We start from the raw sequence: 19,065 nt of genomic DNA on the forward strand, positions 1-19,065 counted from the left end.
ACTTGGTACAGTTATAGTGAGATATCCTTTGTGTGTTTTATGCACTTTTTTGCACTTTATGCTATCTTGCGCTGAATTAAATATATACATATGTGCGTCTCACACATGTGAGTGTGTTGAGTGTGTTGTGTGTGTGTGTGTATATATATATATATATATATATATATATATATATATATATATATATATATATATATATATATATATATAATTTTATTTTTAGTAATATCTTAGCCGATGGATCCATGATTTGTCCATTTTGCAAGCCTGCGCAAAAAAATCGCCGTATGGAAGCCATACGGATGACACACGGATACATTTGTCCGTAAAAATCGCATCCTCGCATTGAATACGGAACAGTGTTTTGGGTAAATTGCTGCGTATTACGGCCGTAAAATACGGACCGTATTTCCCTACGCTGAGTGTGACGCCGGCCTCATAGTTATGGTCTACCTATGATGTCACTTACAGGCACCTCTCATCTTTTTACGTGGGAGAACCCTCACAATTGGTGGCTGACTAAATACTTTTTTTTCCCACTGTAAGAATGTTTCTATCTACTGATGGCAGGCAGAGATATTTGGAGGTTTTTTTAACATTCTAACTTGCCTTGTGTCTCAACTTCACTAATTTTAAGGGGTTTACTCTTGGTATTCTGCACAGTCTGTGTTAAAAATATTAACATCTTGTACTTGCCCACTCATCAAAGTCCAGTTAACTGTATCTAGCTATAAATTTTCCTTGCAGGGATCCCTACCGAGATAAAGTATTACATAGCTGTTTTTGAGATAATAGGCATCCATGGACTACATGGACATCTACAATTAGGCTCCTTTCACAGATCAGTTTTTTGCCATCAGTCACAATCCGTTGAATTTTGAAAAAGGCGGATCTGTCGCCGATTGAAAAAACTGATGCGACGGATCCGTTTTTTTTTTTAATTGGATCCTAAAAAAAATTGGAGCATGCAAAGTTACAAAAACGGAATCCGTTGCCGGATTCCGTCATTTGACGGAACCGGCGCCATAGGCTTCCATTCTAGCGGACGGCGACGGATCAGTCGCTGTCTGTTTTTTCGACAAAGACAAAAAACGTTACTTTGTCCGTTTTCGGCTGCCGGATCAACAATTTTCAATGGATAAAAGGTGAGGCCATCCGCCGCTAGGGCTGGGTTCACACTGCGTTATGGGCGTCCGTTAGACGGACTACGTTACACCGCATCATAAACGCGGTGTAACGTAGTCCGTTAAGGCCGACATTAATTCCTATGTCGGACGCATCGCTAGGGATGTGCCGTCATTGAGTGACGGACCCTGAGACGCGGGCTGCAGCGTTTCCGGGTCCGTCACTGCTAGCGCAGATAGAGCTAGCAGATGCTCTATCTGCGCTAGTGTGCTGCCATACCGGCACTTGCGTTTACAGCAGCCCGTTACCGTATGTGTTGAAAAAGGCTGCTGTAAACACAATGTGAACCCAGCCTAATACAAGTCTATGAGAAAAAAATAGATCCGGCGGCATCAGTCGCCGGATCAGGTTTTTTTTTTTGTTTGTTTTGTCTGATGTGTGAAAGGAGCCTTAACCTTAACCATTTAACCTGAAGAGGGTATGTGGAAAAGTATCATCTTGATGAGAATAAGGCTACGTTCACATTTGCGTTGTGCGCCGCAGCGTCGGCGCCGCAGCGCACAACGCAAACAAAAACGCATGCACAACGCTGCGTTTTGCGCCGCATGCGTCCTTTTTTTCATTGATTTTGGACGCAGCAAAAATGCAACTTGCTGCGTCCTCTGCGCCCGGACGCGGGCGCCGCAGGGACGCATGCGGCGCAAAACGCAAGTGCGACGCATGTCCATGCGCCCCCATGTTAAATATAGGGGCGCATGACGCATGCGGCGCCCGACGCTGCGGCGCACACCGCAAATGTGAACGTAGCCTAACCCATGCTTACATTGGTTACTTAAAGGGAACCGATCATCTTTTGATCTGTGGGCCGCAAAAGAGAAGCTGCTCACATTTTTGTGGGAACATTTAGTTTAACTTGTATTTTATTTCTTGATATCCCTAGTATAGATCTGAGACCAGTTCACGTGCAGAGATAGCAGTCAATCATACAGACAGGACTTTTGACGAATTGGACCATCCACTGGACTCCTGAAAACGAAGGATGTCAGTGAATAAAATGCAAGATTTAATGAATTTTCCCACAAAAATGTATTTCCATCTAATGCGCTCAACCTCCTCTGTTATATCACACCTGCAGATCCGATACCAATCTTCAACATGACCGCTTCCTTTTAGGAAGGAATCAAACGGCTGTGAAAATCAGATGGGAATCGCAACGTAGTCCTCAGACGTCTATGCAGTTGTCACGCTCGGGTCAAGAGTCGCTGGCCAGTGCAAGCATTGCGTTGTGATCCCCTTCTGCTGTATACAGCCATCTGCCATGGGCATTAAGTAGCGATCTCCTTGTAAGCGCCCATGATTCCTATGATGTCACTACGCTCTCGTGAGGACGGACTGCTCCACTTCTAACTCCGCTCCCAGCACTGAATGCCGACCACGCTTTACCGCTCTGTGTGTCTAAAGCCGCAGTTCACACAAGAGGCCACACTGGATATTCTCCTAAATACAGTTCTGGCCGCGATGATCTGTAAGATGTATGATGTGCTGGATGAGGACGCAGGCGACAAGAACCATTACCAGTAAGCTTTGTTTTGCTGTTCTTTCCCAGTTATAATTTTACATTATATAATTGTAAAAAAGGAAGAGGCGACTGGTCTTGCTGGTTCTGTGAGATCCACTCCAATGTAAATAACAATGACTGAGATACTTAGTTATTTTCTGTTTATGATGATATCAGATGTGACTAACTGGAATGTTGTGTGTGAACACTCCCCTGCGGGTACGCTGCAGTGATGGTACTGGTTGTACTGGTGCAGCTGCTCTTTTATGGAGTGCTCATTAGTTGATAAATATGTAAGCAGCGGCTGATCCTCGCTCCTAATCACAAGGTAATTCCGGATGTAACATTTCACCCTGCATATCTGGATTGTGCGGGTGCTGTGTGCGTGTGATAAGACGCCACATGTCAGCTATGGCTCAGCGCTATTTCTACCGTAAACTGAGTCAACAAAATCCAGGAATAATTCAGAACATTTAAAGGGAGTCTGTCAGCACTCGTTAGGCCACATTCACACTGTCGGACAGACGAATAGACAAACAGAGCTAATGCCCGAAATGGATCCATTGCATTTCTGATGTAAAACTGACACATAACAGAACCTGGATAGACCCCGTAATTATCAACGAGGCCCCTGCTAACATTTATATTAGTTATTCAGCGGCTCTATTTTAGACATTTGATTTCTGTTCTCTCCTTCAAAATGGAAAAATGTAATGTCTGAACGCAACTGTGTATAGCCTTAGTGTAACCATCTTTAATTTTGAATTCATAAATCAATAGTACACATAACATATTTTTACCAGAGAAGTCGGCATCATTGCTTTGGGCCAGTTGTTGCCATAGTGACCCGATGTCGTCATGATGACATTCAGGTCGCCACGGCTACCAAACTTGCTTACACTATGCTCAGATCATGATATAGCAAGTTTGTCAGTAATGCACAGCAAAGCTTTGCAAGCGAACACACTGCAAAAAGTAAAAGTCCCAAAGTGGGACAAAGTAAAAAAAAAATTAAAAAAAAATCACAAAATAAATAAAACTATACTGTACCCATAAATATCTTTATGGAAAAAATCACTGGGGGGTGTTCTTCTCCCTGTATGAGTTGGCATCTAAAAACACCCACTTGGACTTAACAAAAATGAACTCATTAGGTGACAATACTTCGCTAATATCTCCTCAACAGAGAGGTGAAATTGTAAAAAAACCAAAACCGTATTCTGCTCTGCAGTCACTATTGTGTCACCAGTCCAACATGCAGAACTTGGGGATTGTCCTCCTAACCTAATAAACCACTAAGACTAAAAAATGAAACATGCCCATGTTGCCATTTCTAGCAGTAGCGTAACTGAGAAAATAACGTTTTCCTGTGTCCTCTGATGTCAGTCTGGGACTTGTCCTGAGGGTTGGCCAGGGAACACTCACTTTTGGGCTTGATCAATCCCTTGTGTTCAACCGGAATTATTTAGTCGAGGCCAGTAAAATAGTGACTTGAGGGTTATCTGGCATGGAGACCTGGACCTCTATAGGGAGGTATTCTGGGATCAGCAAATAAAGCTTCTTCATTGTAGAAGAATGTTCTGTGCATAAAGATGTGTCCTGGTAGGAGAACCTTCCTTGTTTCCCTCCAGAGGATTAGTCTCATGTCCTGGTCATGTTGTGAGGTGCAGAGCTGATAATGACACTGTATGGTGCTATCCAACAATGTGAGAAGGATCAGATTATCTGCAGGAAGTACAGGAAGCTCTATTTGCAGAAATGTAAAGCGTCTGTTAAATTAAAGGGAACATCTCATCTGACCCATGGTTACCGGACTACAAACATGAATCGGAGTCTGGCTCTATTACTGCTGCCACGCATGTCTCACTCAGAAACGTTGCTGGGTTTCAGAGAGAGCCTACTTAAATATGGCAGTTGTCGACGACGGACAGGTCAACTACAGCTTCTTCCCACCCTGATCCCCTTCACATACAGCTTTCTCCCCATACACACAGGAAGAGGCCTATCAGTCAAGGGACGGGGTTGGGAAGGCCCAACAGGGCACTGGCCCGGACTAGTCATCCTGGTCACATCACCCTCGGCTGCTGTGTAGCCTGTCCTCTCTGATTGTGATTTATACACATGAGAGTACAGTATCGGACAGGGCTGTGGAGTCAGAGTCGTGGAGTCGGAGTTAGTTTTGGTCGGAGTCGGTAGAAATGTACCGACTCAGACTCCAGCTTTAAAAAAAAAAAATTTATTAATATTTCATAATTGAACTTTCATATGAATTTTATAAATGTTACTCAAATATTTGTTCTATCAAACTATGAACAACAGTGATAAGCAGTTCTGCTGGAGATAGACATTTCTTACTTCTTGTGTGTCACTGTTCTCCACTGCCTTTATCTAATCTTATACTTGGTTAACCTCATGGTGCCCCAACCCCCCTACTTACAATGTATGAAACTGAAAGTGAAAATGTGTTGCAAATTCTTAGTAGTAAAGCTCCTCCTCTAGACTTGATGTTTACTAGGTGTGCATCTTCCAAGCATCTCACAGCTGCTACTCAGAAGAGGAAGACTGTAAGAAGTATTATCCTTTCAACAAACTTTGCATCAGTTAACTGTGAGTACATATGGAATAACAGTATTACTGACCACTATATCAGTTGTACGACCTGGCAATAATTTTGTACAATTGTTTTTAGGAAAAACAATTGTCATTTGGATTGTGAATGCAGAATTAAAAACCTGAGAATGTCAAAGCGTCACATTAAATCAGCTGTATTTGAACATTTCACCATCACTCACGATAGAAAACATTATGTCTGTCAGTGTATGACAAATGATCCAGACGAAAACAAATGCTGTGAAGCCAAGATCAGTGCATATTCAGGCAAAGATAAAAATGCTCCTACCAAAGCTTCTGATCTAAAGAGAAATTTACAGCGCTTTAATCCAGAAGTACTGAAAGCAGTGGATGATAAAGACTGCATCCAAACCAATTTGCCCAGCTCTTCCAGCCAAACAAAAGAGCAGAGAACTTTGCAGCCATCAGTTGCAAGATATTTTGTCAGTGACAAAGTTACTGTGACAATGACAGTAGATGCATTTAAAAAACAGATCATAGAGCTTGTTGTAAAGGATAGTGTGCCTATTTCATTATTTTCACGACCAGCTTTTATGTGTCTGAATGGGGAAATGGCCCGCAAGCTTGATGTTTCTCTGGAGAGAGTATTAGAAAATTAGTAATCGAAGAAGCTTTTAAACAAAAGGAAGAACTTAAAAAAACTCAAGGGACGCTTTCTGTTTCTTAAAATGGATGCCTGCACATGTCACAGAGTGAACTATAGTATTTTGCCATCAATGTCTGATTTGTTTGTGACAAAAATTAAATGGTTACCAAGACATTGGCAGTAAAAGACACCAAAGCTCATCACACCAGTGGTGAGTTTCTCCAGGTCTTGGTGGAAAAGGTTCTGCAAGACTATGAACTTAAAAAAGAGCAAGTTCTTTCTGTTGTAACTGACAATGCTTCAAATATGATAAGTACTATTAAGCTAATGTATGAGAGTAATGATGGTGACCAGCAGCTAGAAGAACATTCTGGGTCCACAGACACAGATGTTTTAAATAGAGGAACACAGTATTGTAACTGAGGAGCAAACTGAAGTTGCTTCAGATGCACAGCAGCATGATAGTTTAGATGATCTTGTTGAAACTGTGTCAATACATTCTTTCATCACATGCGCTGTGTTGTGCATACGCTACAGCTGGCTATAAGAGACAGTCTGCAAGAAGGACATGCTGCTGCACTGATTGGCAAGGTGAGAAAATTGGCTACTGTTGCCAGAACCCCTAAAGATGACTCAATTTTGAAGAGACGTGCTGGAAAAGGGGCAATTATTGATCAAGCCACACGATGGGGCAGTACTTACTTAATGATTCAGCGCTTGGTTGAACTGAAAACCTTTCTTGTAGACATGGCTAACCCTCAACTGACGCTAAATGAAAGTCAGTGGAATCAGGTGACTGAGCTGGAAAAATTGCTAGAGCACCCATTTACAGTGACTAAAAAATTACAAGCAGAGGACTTAACTCCAGGTATTTTCTTAAAGGAGTGGAAGAACCTGATGTTTCGCCTGTCCCAAAGAGGAGGGTTAATTGCAAGTGGCATTGCTACATCAATTAAATGGAGAGAGGAGCTACTATTACAAAACAACATTCTTTTTGCAGCTGTTTTTGTAGACCCAATGCATCGGATTCTTCTAGATGATCAACAGCTAACTAAAGGAAAAGAAGCTCTGTTTGAAATAGCAGTAAGGATGAAAGGGTTGCAGAACAGTCAGGAGGAACAAGAAGAATTTGGTCGTCCTGCCACATCTTCACCCTCATCAACTGATGAAGAATTTAATTTCGAAAAATATTTGGATCACAAGGACCATGCAAAGCGTTCCCGCATAGAAGAAGAGTCATCCTCATCAAAGAACACAGCCAGTACATTTCAGCAGAATTTTTCATGTGCACTAAAAGAAATTGAGAAATTTGACCGTTCATCAAAAATAACAGTGCAACAAGCGATTCCCCTGTATCCTGACATTGTCAGAGATGTTGCCCGAGTGGTTACTGCTTTGCCACCAACCCAAGTTAGTGTAGAGAGATTGTTCTCTGCTCTCAAAATAATTAGATCAGATTTGAGGGCATCCATGAAGGAGGATCTGACAGAGGCAATACTTTTTCTGAGGAGAAATTTATAGATTTCTTCTTAACTGCATAACAGTGTTTATTGCATATTTACTTACAAGAGTTTATAAAAGTTTATAGAAGTTATTTGCTATATTCTAATTGTATTCTAATAAATATAGTTTTTGCTCTAAGTGGTCTGATTACTTATATGATGGTGAGAAACTGAATAAGCACGATGTTAATATTTTACAACCAGTAAATTTATTGTTACGAATTGGCCATTTATGAAGGAGCCGGAGTCGGAACCTGATAAAATCCAGGAGTCGGAGTCGCAACTGTGGCTTACCGACTCCACAGCCCTGGTATCGGAGTCAGACTCTGATGCTGCCTGTGGTCCGGACACCAGGAATCTTCTGTCAAGTTCTCTTAAAAATGCACAAACTGCCACGTAACTTTCAGAGCATAGGAAGATGTACCAAGAAATTCTCTTGTTTATTCTCCCTTACACGTCATGTCATTCTAGTTAATTGGTGACAAACAGGTTTACTTTTGTCTGTCCTTTATCCATATGGGTCCCAGTTATAGATGGATTGCAGGCACCCAGCACAGCTGGCTATGCCCCTCATAGCAGGCGTTCTGGACACTCCACCAATCTATTCACTTCTGAGCGTGTGATGTGCAGAGTTGTTGACTCTGATATTTTAACTGGACATCCACATGCTGTGTTTTGGATGGATGGACTTCATTTTGTATTCTTACAAATGTCATGGCACTCACATGATGCAGTTTGGCAATTTTCTTGGCCGAGAGACCGCCATTGATGTGTTGAACAATGCTGTCTCTTTACTTGGGAAATCTTCATGGCTCTCTGTGATTCGAACCAGTGACCTTTCGCTTGGGAATCAACCTAATACACTGAGCTATTAAGGGAACATGAGAACAGGTTATAATTTGTAGTATACAGGAAGAAAAAAAGATTTCAACCACCAGGAGCAAATCAGTAACAATGTAGTGACATGACTAGAAATCTGCATAACTAATCATATGTAGGAGAGATGTGTGAAGAATATTGGAGATATAATTTCATGTCAATCTTTTGCATCCTATTTGGCATAGGATTAGAACAACCCCTTTTTGTGCAGCAGGGACCGGAAACCAGGTTCAGCAGGTCATCCAGCATTCTCAAAGCCTCAAGAAGAAAGTTGGCACCTAGCTTAGCAGCTGGTCAAGCCTCAAAAGGCTGTGAGTGACAGATCTCAGACCTTGAGACTGCTAAGCTCAGGACAAAGGCTTGCTTACAATATAGTCATGCTGAATCAAAGCTTCCAAAGAAACCTTCTAGAAACATGATTCCATAAGCAATTGCAGATATGCTATAGGTCGTGGCTGTACGTTGTGTATATTTCAGAGATCCCCAGATATGGCAAACGTCTTCCAGGGTCTCCATCCGTTTTAGCACCCCATGGTGGGGAGATATGTAGAATGGCTAGTAGGAGTCAAGTAGAAAAGCATTGTTTGGTCTCAACGCAGGGGCCCGGCGAGATTTGATGGTGACCAAAACCACCTTCCTAGCACCGTCCATTAAGGAGTTATGACCCACCATAAGTTTTGGAGTTTTTAACTGCTACATGCAGGGGGAGGGGGATTTAGGTCTGGCCCAGGTGACAGGAGAGGAGTTACACGAAGCTCTTGTAATGCATGGCCTATTGTTTTTTTCCGGAGAGGTCACGATAACCTATCGTGTTGGGAGAAGCTAAGGAACAGAGGGGACCACAATCCTCCCGTGTGGCAGTCCCTCCCCCACTAGCCAGACCTGTCATCTGACTGGTAACTCACTCTTATCATCTGCCTATACTTTTGTACTACCACTATTTGTATTTGCGTATCTGACCATTGTTTATGTGGTGTTTTGTCTCGTGTGCCTTTTAAGGTAATTGAATATATAATTTAACGTTGGGCTACTCTTTTACCTCGGCCTTGGCAGAACTTTCCATGCTACCAGGGATGGTTTCTGGCCCGTTATAATCCCGTTAACGGACGGGGCTGATATCCAACGAGGAACTGGTGGCATTCCTAATAAGCTGATAAGGCGCTGTATCACTGGTGCTAGTGAAAGGACCTGTCAGGGTTGTGAGCGAGTGTAGTGCCACATCAGCGACTGCGTGGCCCACATCCTCTCACTCCCCTCACACTCCTTTTGGCCTGTGTGGCAGGGGGTGCCTAGGTAAAAGCTGACCTTACGTGTCAGAGTAATAAATCTGCAGTTCAGTTTATACACTGTGATTAGTGGAAGAATATTTCTCACCAACACTTTGCTAATGTTGTCATTCAGCTTCAGTATTACTGTAACATCAGGCGATGGTATGTGAACTTCTATATACCTGTGACTTGTCTCTACACTATATAAAGATCCATACACTGTCAGTTTATTAACACATCACTCCGACACTTGACGTGCCAGGAGAAGACGCGTCCTGCACCTGCTGTCAACCAGTCAATAGGTCTGACCTTGCTGGATCCACATGTAGCACATCAGTCAGATACAAGTATTCGCACCATGGTCCTGTAAATATACAGTAGCGTTCAGCCATCAAGGTAATTTTGCCAGAGTTCTGATGTAAATTGCTTTAAAAAGTTGTGAAGGTTTTTTGCAACTCCAGAGTTGTGAAACAATCTAGCAACTTTTGGTGTTTTCATGCTAGTTTCCCCAGCTCTGCACAAATGGGCAAAACTGAGGGGTGTGACGGGGTACGGTTGGGATGAGCTGTGGCTTACCTTCACCAGAAATCTATTACCAGTCAGGACTGGAGCGTGTACCTCTTAATGTATCAGTAACGCCTAACTCCACCACTCCGCCTCATCAAGACTGGTGAGAAAATCCCAGGCCGTAATGAGTGGGGGCCAATGGGCTTATTCACCATTGCTATCTATTTCTTAGTTCATACTGGTTCATGCTATATGGTAACACTAAGGCCTTATTCACACTTACTTGTTTTAACATGTACATGGAAAAAATGGCACTGGTGTCGTGTGTCCGTTTTTACCATCAATGTGTTATCCGTGTCTTTCATGGATGGAGAAATAAATTACAAAACTTCTCCTATACTTTGCAGTGTTACAGTACATGGCTGCCATCTTTGCGCTTTTAGCGCTTTTCATGGACCTGCAGACTTGTATTAACCCTTTTCATCTGTGATGCTGAAAAAACCCTGACATGTCTGAGTTTTGCATGGACACAGGGACCAAAAAAAACCCCTGATATGTGAATAGCTCCATAGATTATGATGGGAACATGTATCCTTGGACGTCTGACCGAGACCGAAAGCTTACTAGGCTGTTGCCATGTCTGTCGGTGTAATGCATGTGTGTGCTCCAGAGAGACGCCCTTAGTAGCCACTTTGCTGTCCTGATAGATGGGGCTTTTTGCGTGAGTTACCCCCTCTTTTAGTCACAAGGACTTTTGAGAGAACTTTTTCAGATGATCTTCAGAAGATTCACAACATTGTACAGAACACATGAAGCCCTGACTGTGGCAGTGGCCGAAGGCGCCAGTCATTGATCTCCAATCTTGTATTTCCAAATCATTTTTACACAAAGCTTTAACTAAAAATTGCACTTTGTTTGGTATTTACAGGCTCTTTGTTTCCTTGTACATTTGTCTTTGATGTGGTCATAAATGAGCTGAGAGGAGGCCAGAAAAGGACGAGTTCTAAACTCCCTATCAGGCTGTCATAACAGGCTCACTGCCATATTTTCAGTTCACTCATTCTGCAGCCAGCAGAGGCTATAGATGGCAAATGGTGCAAACATTTTATTGAGACCCAATTGCAGAAAACACTTCAATCGCTTAATACACTCATTTAAGAAGGAAATAAAATTGTCTTGATTGTCTTAACTTTAGCAATTTTTTTTCTTAAATATGTGTATTTGGGGCTAAAAATAATTTTTGATGTTGGGTTTAATTAAAAATGTTGCATCATTTGGCTTTTACAGTCTTTGTTTCTCTGCACACTGGTGTGGTCCTAAATCAGCTGAAGGGCGCTGTGAGAAGACCGGTTACACACTCCATACCCTGGCTATGGGAATCTGTCAGTACGTCTCCCCACCACCTCCCTAAATATAAGACCTATCGGTTCTTATTTATATTGTCAGTCCGTTGCCTGAATCTTGAGAAAGCGATGATGTTACGTGCGCAGTATGCTTGTGAGGTGCTGAGTGCAGAAGGCAGGAAGATGCACAGAGCTAAGCTCTTCCTCCGTGGGATGGGAACATTCTTGGCGCCTCCCTCTCGTGATCGATTGATGTCAGGGCTGGCCAGGACATTGCCCGCCTGCGCGGATCAGCACCTCCTCGCTTCTGTGCATGAACTTCTTGCCTTCCTGAGAGCCCGGTAAATATTACAGCGCAGAAGGAAGAAGACTGCTGCAGGCATGCCATTTCCTGGATGATATCTTAGGGGTTAAAAAAAATTGAAAACCGTCCATTTAGCTCCAAGAATGATTGGCATGGAGTGAAGCCATCCCTGTCTGGGGCTGCAGGACACCGTGGCTTCCTGGGTGCCGTTCTTCCGACGGCCGTTGATGGATTGTTGTCATTTCTCCTCTCGGACGTGTTGGACACTGAATATTATACGCTGCTCTTTGCAGTGTGCCGCCAGGCATCCTAGCTGTCACTTTGTATACAACTACTATTCTTGCCTGGCAAATTTTTTCTTATATTCATTTTTTTTTCTAGCAGATTGTGCACTGCAGATAGGCTGCAAAATATAACATGCTCTGCGGGATGTATTACAGATTGCTTGGTGCCCATGGTTTACTGAGGTCTGCCTGTGTAAACAACCGCTCATCAGCAATCCTTTACCCATGGGCGGTCGGTTAATAGCCTCTTTACATAGCTGGACCAAAGTAATCTGGGACCTGTAATAGGCGCCCAGAGCACATAGGCTGCTTACCCTCCATGATGAGCCATAGATAACGCCACCCAATGAATGAGCGTCTTGCTCGCTCCTCCGGTGATCAGCAGCCTGGTTACACTAGCCATGCCGGCTCACTGGTTTCTTTCCCTGTAAGTGCAGCTTTATTTTTTGAATAAAGTATGATGTCTCCGATGGCAGTGTGGTTCTGGCTTTTTCTGCAGTTCCCAGGACTAGAGCCACCCTTTGTATCTGCTATAGTCATTATTCCTGTTTACCAGTTCCTGTTAGCGGAGTATGTAAAGCCTTCCCTAAATATAGCGCCGGCCTGTGCCGCCGAGGACGATGGCTCCTGAGGGGTGCTGTGGACACCCCTGCATGTTGTGAAGGTTTAACCTTTAAGTAGAAGCGTAATAGATAATTTTCTGTCTTCATAACTTTGTATGATGGAGAAAGCTGTGTATTAGCCAGGAGGGCGGACAGGCCACTGTTTGTCACCTGCTGGCTGGAGCCGGAGGGCTTATGTTGTAGTACTATAAATAGGATTACACCTGACACCGCGTGCTGACAATCCTCCCATCGATGAGTAACCCTTCGTAGTCTCTAAGCCCCCGCATACTTGGCACATGTGGTGTACCCGGCTACAGGGTGCCGGACGCCACAGCTGGGTTCCCTTTTTCCCGTTCCTAGGTTGTACCCTCAGGGGTCTGCTAGAGGCTTACATGCATGCTGCATGTAAAGGTGGTGGTCTTGGTGAATTCTTGGTCAGGTTTTGTCCTTCTGTTATTCCTGCTGCTCCCACGGAGTTTGCCACTTCTGTCTTTAAAATCCTCTGTACATTCACAGCTATATGGACCTTTTTATTTGGCGCTAATTGTATGTTTTTTTTACCAAAGGGGCGTTGCTCATAGGATTCCCTGGGGGTGGTCTCTAGGCTGCTCTGCATCATTACCCAGTGAGCCACACCCCCTTAGTAAAAAAAGCATAATTGGCGTTAATAAGTCCCATAGGTCTTCAGTTGGCCAATTTTTTAAGGGAGAAAAGAATGAATATCCGGGGATCAGTGGGAATAAAATATCAACAACTGCCCACTTTTGACGTGATGGGTAATTTTTTCATAATCGATAGTATACATAAAAAGAAAAATAACCAAATTGCTTATCAGAAATCTGCTTTTTTCTCCATGACTGATGTTTCTTTTAGTGGTACAAATCTCTTCAGCGAATACAGATTTTTCATGTTACTGAGGTTGGAGATGCCAGTTGTTGTTTCAGCAGAACTTGCAGCAGAATGGCGGTCTTTCTCTTGGGCCATGTTCACACACTCAGTATTTGGTCAGTATTTTACATCAGTATTTGTAAGCCAGAATCAGAATGTGGCCTTCCTCCTCCTTCCTCCACTCTCCATAGAACTTTATGGGCACCAACTGTCATCTCCGATCAATGTAAATGGGAAAGTCTTTATTTCCTATAGACAGATTTTACCTGTGAATTGCGAATAAAAGATCTGTCTGGGAGGAGGAGCAAATTTCCCATGTAAAAGATATAAAGTTTCTTATTTACATGTGTATTTGGGATTTTATGAAGAATAAATGAGTGTTATAGGCGAGCTACTACTTCTATGGACCTGTGAGTGTTATAGGCGAGCTACTACATCTATGGACCTGTGAGTGTTATAGGCAAGCTACTACATCTATGGACCTGTGAGTGTTATAGGCGAGCTACTACTTCTATGGACCTGTGAGTGTTATAGGCGAGCTACCACTTCTATGGACCCGTGAGTGTTATAGGCGAGCTACTACATCTATGGACCCGTGAGTGTTATAGGCGAGCTACCACTTCTATGGACCCGTGAGTGTTATAGGCGAGCTACTACTTCTATGGACCCGTGAGTGTTATAGGCGAGCTACCACTTCTATGGACTCGTGAGTGTTATAGGCGAGCTACTACTTCTATGGACCCGTGAGTGTTATAGGCGAGCTACTACTTCTATGGACCCGTGAGTGTTATAGGCGAGCTACCACTTCTATGGACCCGTGAGTGTTATAGGCGAGCTACTACTTCTATGGACCCGTGAGTGTTATAGGCGAGCTACTACTTCTATGGACCCGTGAGTGTTATAGGCGAGCTACCACTTCTATGGACCCGTGAGTGTTATAGGCGAGCTACTACTTCTATGGACCTGTGAGTGTTATAGGCGAGCTACTACTTCTATGGACCTGTGAGTGTTATAGGCGAGCTACTACTTCTATGGACCTGTGAGTGTTATAGGCGAGCTACTACTTCTATGGACCTGTGAGTGTTATAGGCGAGCTACTACTTCTATGGACCTGTGAGTGTTATAGGCGAGCTACTACTTCTATGGACCTGTGAGTGTTATAGGCGAGCTACTACATCTATGGACCTGTGATTGTTATAGGCGAGCTACTACTTCTATGGACCTGTGAGTGTTATAGGCGAGCTACTACATCTATGGACCTGTGAGTGTTATAGGCGAGCTACTACTTCTATGGACCTGTGAGTGTTATAGGCGAGCTACTACTTCTATGGACCTGTGAGTGTTATAGGCGAGCTACTACATCTATGGACCTGTGATTGTTATAGGCGAGCTACTACTTCTATGGACCCGTGAGTGTTATAGGCGAGCTACTACATCTATGGACCTGTGATTGTTATAGGCGAGCTACTACTTCTATGGACCTGTGAGTGTTATAGGCGAGCTACTACATCTATGGACCTGTGAGTGTTATAGGCGAGCTACTACTTCTATGGACCTGTGAGTGTTGGGGTTGCATGCTGCAATGTTTGTGCTTGGTTTAGCCATAGAAACTATTCCTTAGCAAGCGAGTAAAACATCCAAGGGCCTCACAAAGCCGGCAGTGGTCAAGAAACGAAACACTTTAGTTTCCATTTCCAAGAGTTCAAGGCTGGGAAGCGTCTGTGTACAGCAGTGATTAATGCAGCAAGAATATCATTAGATCTGCAAAAAAGAGAGTTTCCCATTAGCCTGAAAAACAAAACCTGTCCCTGTCACTGAGCCAAGGGATGGGAATAGCTTGTAGCCCCTGATCCCTGCCAGGCTCCCAGGGATGGCAGCGGGCCCAGCTATGCCGCTGTACGTCAGCTCGGGGCCTGCCTCTGGCTACACCCTTATCTGCTGCTCGCACTATATAAGCCCTGTGCACACCAGCACAAGTTTCTTTTCTCTCGTCAGCTGCTGCAGGGATTCTCGTGGTAAGACTGCTCTGCCCATGGACATACTCTGCTCCTGGTGGCCACAATGGCTGCCAGCCAGGCTACTGAGGACAGGATGGGCTGCTGGGGGGACATGTGTGAATTTGGCTCTTTTACACGGTTTTAGATGGAGTTTGTTTTTTAGACATGCATTCACCAGTTTCTCCATTTTTACTGTTCATAAATGACTGTGTTGGACTCCAAGTCAGTAATTGGCGAGTTCTCCTAGTAATTGCTGTAATATCCGTTTAGTCTCCGGTAAGGTTAGTTAATAATCTGAGTGCGGGTGTAATGGAATAATCTCTATAAATATATACAGAGCGGGGCCGATGGCATTGTATGTGGGCAGGGGGGCAGCAGCTTACCTAAAGTGACTGGGAAATCACGCTGCAGCCATCCCAGTGATTGTAGGATTTGTCTTATCTCTGTAGGAATGTTATTAATCATGTGGGGAGAGGTTTTGTTATTTCCCATTAATGCATTGATTTGGGTCTAGATATATTTTTTGCAATTTTGTTTCATTTAAAAGTTTTGCACTGTTACTTTTACAGGTTCTTTTTTTTTTCCTGCAGACAGACTTTAGTTTGGTCATAAATCAGCTGACAGGAGCTAAAAAAACTAGTCTCCCAGAATTAGCTCACTGATGGATTCTTAGTTAACTCATCGTGCACTGTCAGACTATAGAAGGCAAAAGGTGTAATGTTTTTCATGAAACCAAATTATACGAATGATTTTTAGCTAAAATTTGTACATATAAGAGAGAAAATAGTTTTCAGTGGTGAACAACCCTTTTACTGTACCATCACTGACGGTGCAGTGTGTGGTCTTATCAGTGACTGACAACTACCTCTGTATGCACACTTATACATGGGAGGCTCTCAGTCACTGATAGGATCACCCACTACACCATCAGTGACTGACAGCTACCTCTGTATGCACATTTATACATGGAAGGCTGTCAGTCACTGATGGTGCAGTGGGCAGTCCTATCAGTGACTGACAGCTACCACTGTATGCACACTTATACATGGGAGGCTCTCAGTCATTGATAGGACCACCCACTGCAGGATCAGTGATTGATAGCTACCTCTGTATGCACATTTATACATGGAAGGCTGTCAGTCCCTGATAGGACCACCCAGTGGACCGAAAAGCTACCTCTATGCACACATATACATGGGAGGCTCTCAGTCACTGATAGGTCCACCCACAGCACCGTCAATGATTCACAGCTACCTCTGTATGCACACATATACATGGAAGGCTGTCAGTCACTGATAGGACCGCCCACTACACAATCAGTGATTGATAGCTACCTCTGTATGCACACTTATACATGGAAAGCTGACAGTCCCTGATAGGACCACCCAGTGGACTGAAAATCCCAGGAAGTACAGAGGTTCAAATGAAGAAACAGATTATGCTGAATGTTTTCTCACAAGAATGTATATCGATGTACTCGGCTCCCCCTGCTCTATAGCATGGTGCCTGTAGATTGGGCTGTATTTTCATGGTGACAGGTTCCCTTTAAGGGAGGGAAACTAAAGAGAACAGATGTATGCAAGGTCTTAGCTTGCTGTTAATCAATCGTTACCATGGTGAAGTCGCCAGGGGGCACGTGTTCATATTTACCTGGTTTATTGTGGCCCTGTCTGATTCCTTCTTGTTACTCGTCACTGTATTATAGGTGTAGATATGATTTCCAGTAAATCTCCACATTTCAGCACCATTTATTTTAGGTCCAAATCTCAGTGCTGATTTTAATCAAATGGCTTTCTGGGTTTGTGCTGTGATGTTCTGGTATAGAGCTCCAGATTCCCTGCTGCCATTCACTAGCCATGTTGTGTATGCCATGAGCGGGTAAGCTGCCCTGCTGGAGGACATGTCAGCCAAAATGTCATCCCATAACTATGAGAATGGAACGAGGAGAATAACTGCTCTGTATCAGAAAATATATGGTTTACAAAATCTTACATTAAAATGGGGACAAACTAGAATATATATAACGGTGTTCGGTGACTGCCATTCCCGGTGTGCTTCCGCTATGGAGCAGTTTGATCTTTCTGGATACCAGTCAATGATTACATAGAATAGGAGGATCCCAAGGAATGTTGCGGTCCCTGCCCCCCGGTGTGTGAGGAGAATGGCAGAAGCACGGTTCCCAATAGCCTGCGCAGGCCTTAGTTTCTTATGTCTGGTGCTGAGGCCGGAGCGCTAGGTGTTCTGGTGTTTTCTTTGGTTTTTCTTTCTACGTATTCTTGGTTATTAGCATTTTGTATGATACAACCTCGGCTTTAGTTTTGGTACACAAGTCCTGTAGGCCCAGAAATTACATGTCTGTAGTGGTACAGAACCTTTTTAAGGATTAGTACACATTTTTGCTGTTCTCGTGCCTACTGACTTTTAGTCAGATTACTATAACCCTAGTGTTTTGATTACCCAAGGGAACGCAGTCGCCAAATAAAACAATATTACTACTTGGATAGCTGGGAGAACCTGAAAATCAGTGAGCGTTACACAGGAACGCTCTGCATGCACCGGTCCGCCATTACTCCAGGATCGCACGATTAGTGGCTCAGGTGGTCTGGGTTAATGTTCAGGAACCACATGTGCGTGTTCTCGTGTATGAGTGCATTAAATTGCTACTTTACCTTATGGGGGTCTGTAGACCAAACCACTCGCACATTTTGATGGTTTCAGAAGGCATTTTTCAGTGTGTCACTTTGAAGTGATTGATGGTTTTCATTTAGAAACTGTGGGACAGGCAGGCTGTATGGCTGTGCTGTAAAATGACAAAGCCCTACTGACCGGCGGCTGCCTCTTCCTGCTGGCCTGTAACAGGTCTGCAGATCGGCCGTCCAACAACGTGGACACACACGTGGTCTAAACCCAACCTTAGACCTCTAAACGTTTCATGGCAATACAAGAGAATCGAGTGCTCAATAAGATGCTTCAAAAAGGGCCGTAGTATAATGGGAAGATGCTGGGCGTTCTGTGGTGGTCTGCAGTCTGTGCATTGGGGGTTAAAGTGCTGTTTTTTGGGAACTAATGTATATGATGGAGATTTTACTAGGCCGGTGTTGGGATCTTGTGTATTTTTAGTGATCAGTGTGCTGGTGGTGGCACAATTTTAGGTGCTGTGATCACGTGGCTTCAGGGACCGGTTTGGATTATGCTCTGCATTAGAAAATCACTGTATAAAATCAGATGTTCGTTGTAACAGTTTCTCCATAACTGTTACTGCTAAAGAAATTACACATTTAAAGGGTTTGTACAAGAAGTACCCTCTATTCACTGGAAAGGGGTGAACTTCCTGATCTGTCAGGGTCTAAACTCTGGAAACCCCACCGATGCCGAGAAACACTGTAAAGAGCCCCATCTGAATGGAGCAGAGGTCAGGCTTGTGCGCCTCATTTCCACTACATTGACTCTTAATGGGAGTTCTGGAGTCACCCGGGCGCAGGGCTGTGCAAGAGGGGAGAACTTGGTGAGATTTGACTTCTGTGCTTTCATTTGGGTAAAAAGAACAACTTTTACGAAGCTGTTGAGTTTCCTAGAACCAGGTTGAGA

The 19,065-nt window shown here is 43.7% G+C and overlaps 1 protein-coding gene across 2 annotated transcripts in view; it reads left to right on the top strand.

The window, feature by feature from the left end:
* NT5C3A (5'-nucleotidase, cytosolic IIIA) overlaps positions 1-19,065 on the top strand; it is a 68,842-nt gene that overhangs the window by 23,632 nt on the left and 26,145 nt on the right. Inside the window, exon 1 of one of the 2 annotated variants that reach the window (XM_077269288.1) lies at positions 15,451-15,495. The exons of the other annotated variant lie outside the window; for it this stretch is intronic. The gene's annotated coding sequence lies outside the window, so the exon portion shown is untranslated. Of the gene's footprint in view, positions 1-15,450; positions 15,496-19,065 lie in introns of those variants that run through there. 2 annotated transcript variants of the gene reach the window in all.

This window comes from Ranitomeya variabilis, chromosome 6, assembly GCF_051348905.1.
Source record: "Ranitomeya variabilis isolate aRanVar5 chromosome 6, aRanVar5.hap1, whole genome shotgun sequence".
NCBI lineage: Eukaryota > Metazoa > Chordata > Amphibia > Anura > Dendrobatidae > Ranitomeya > Ranitomeya variabilis.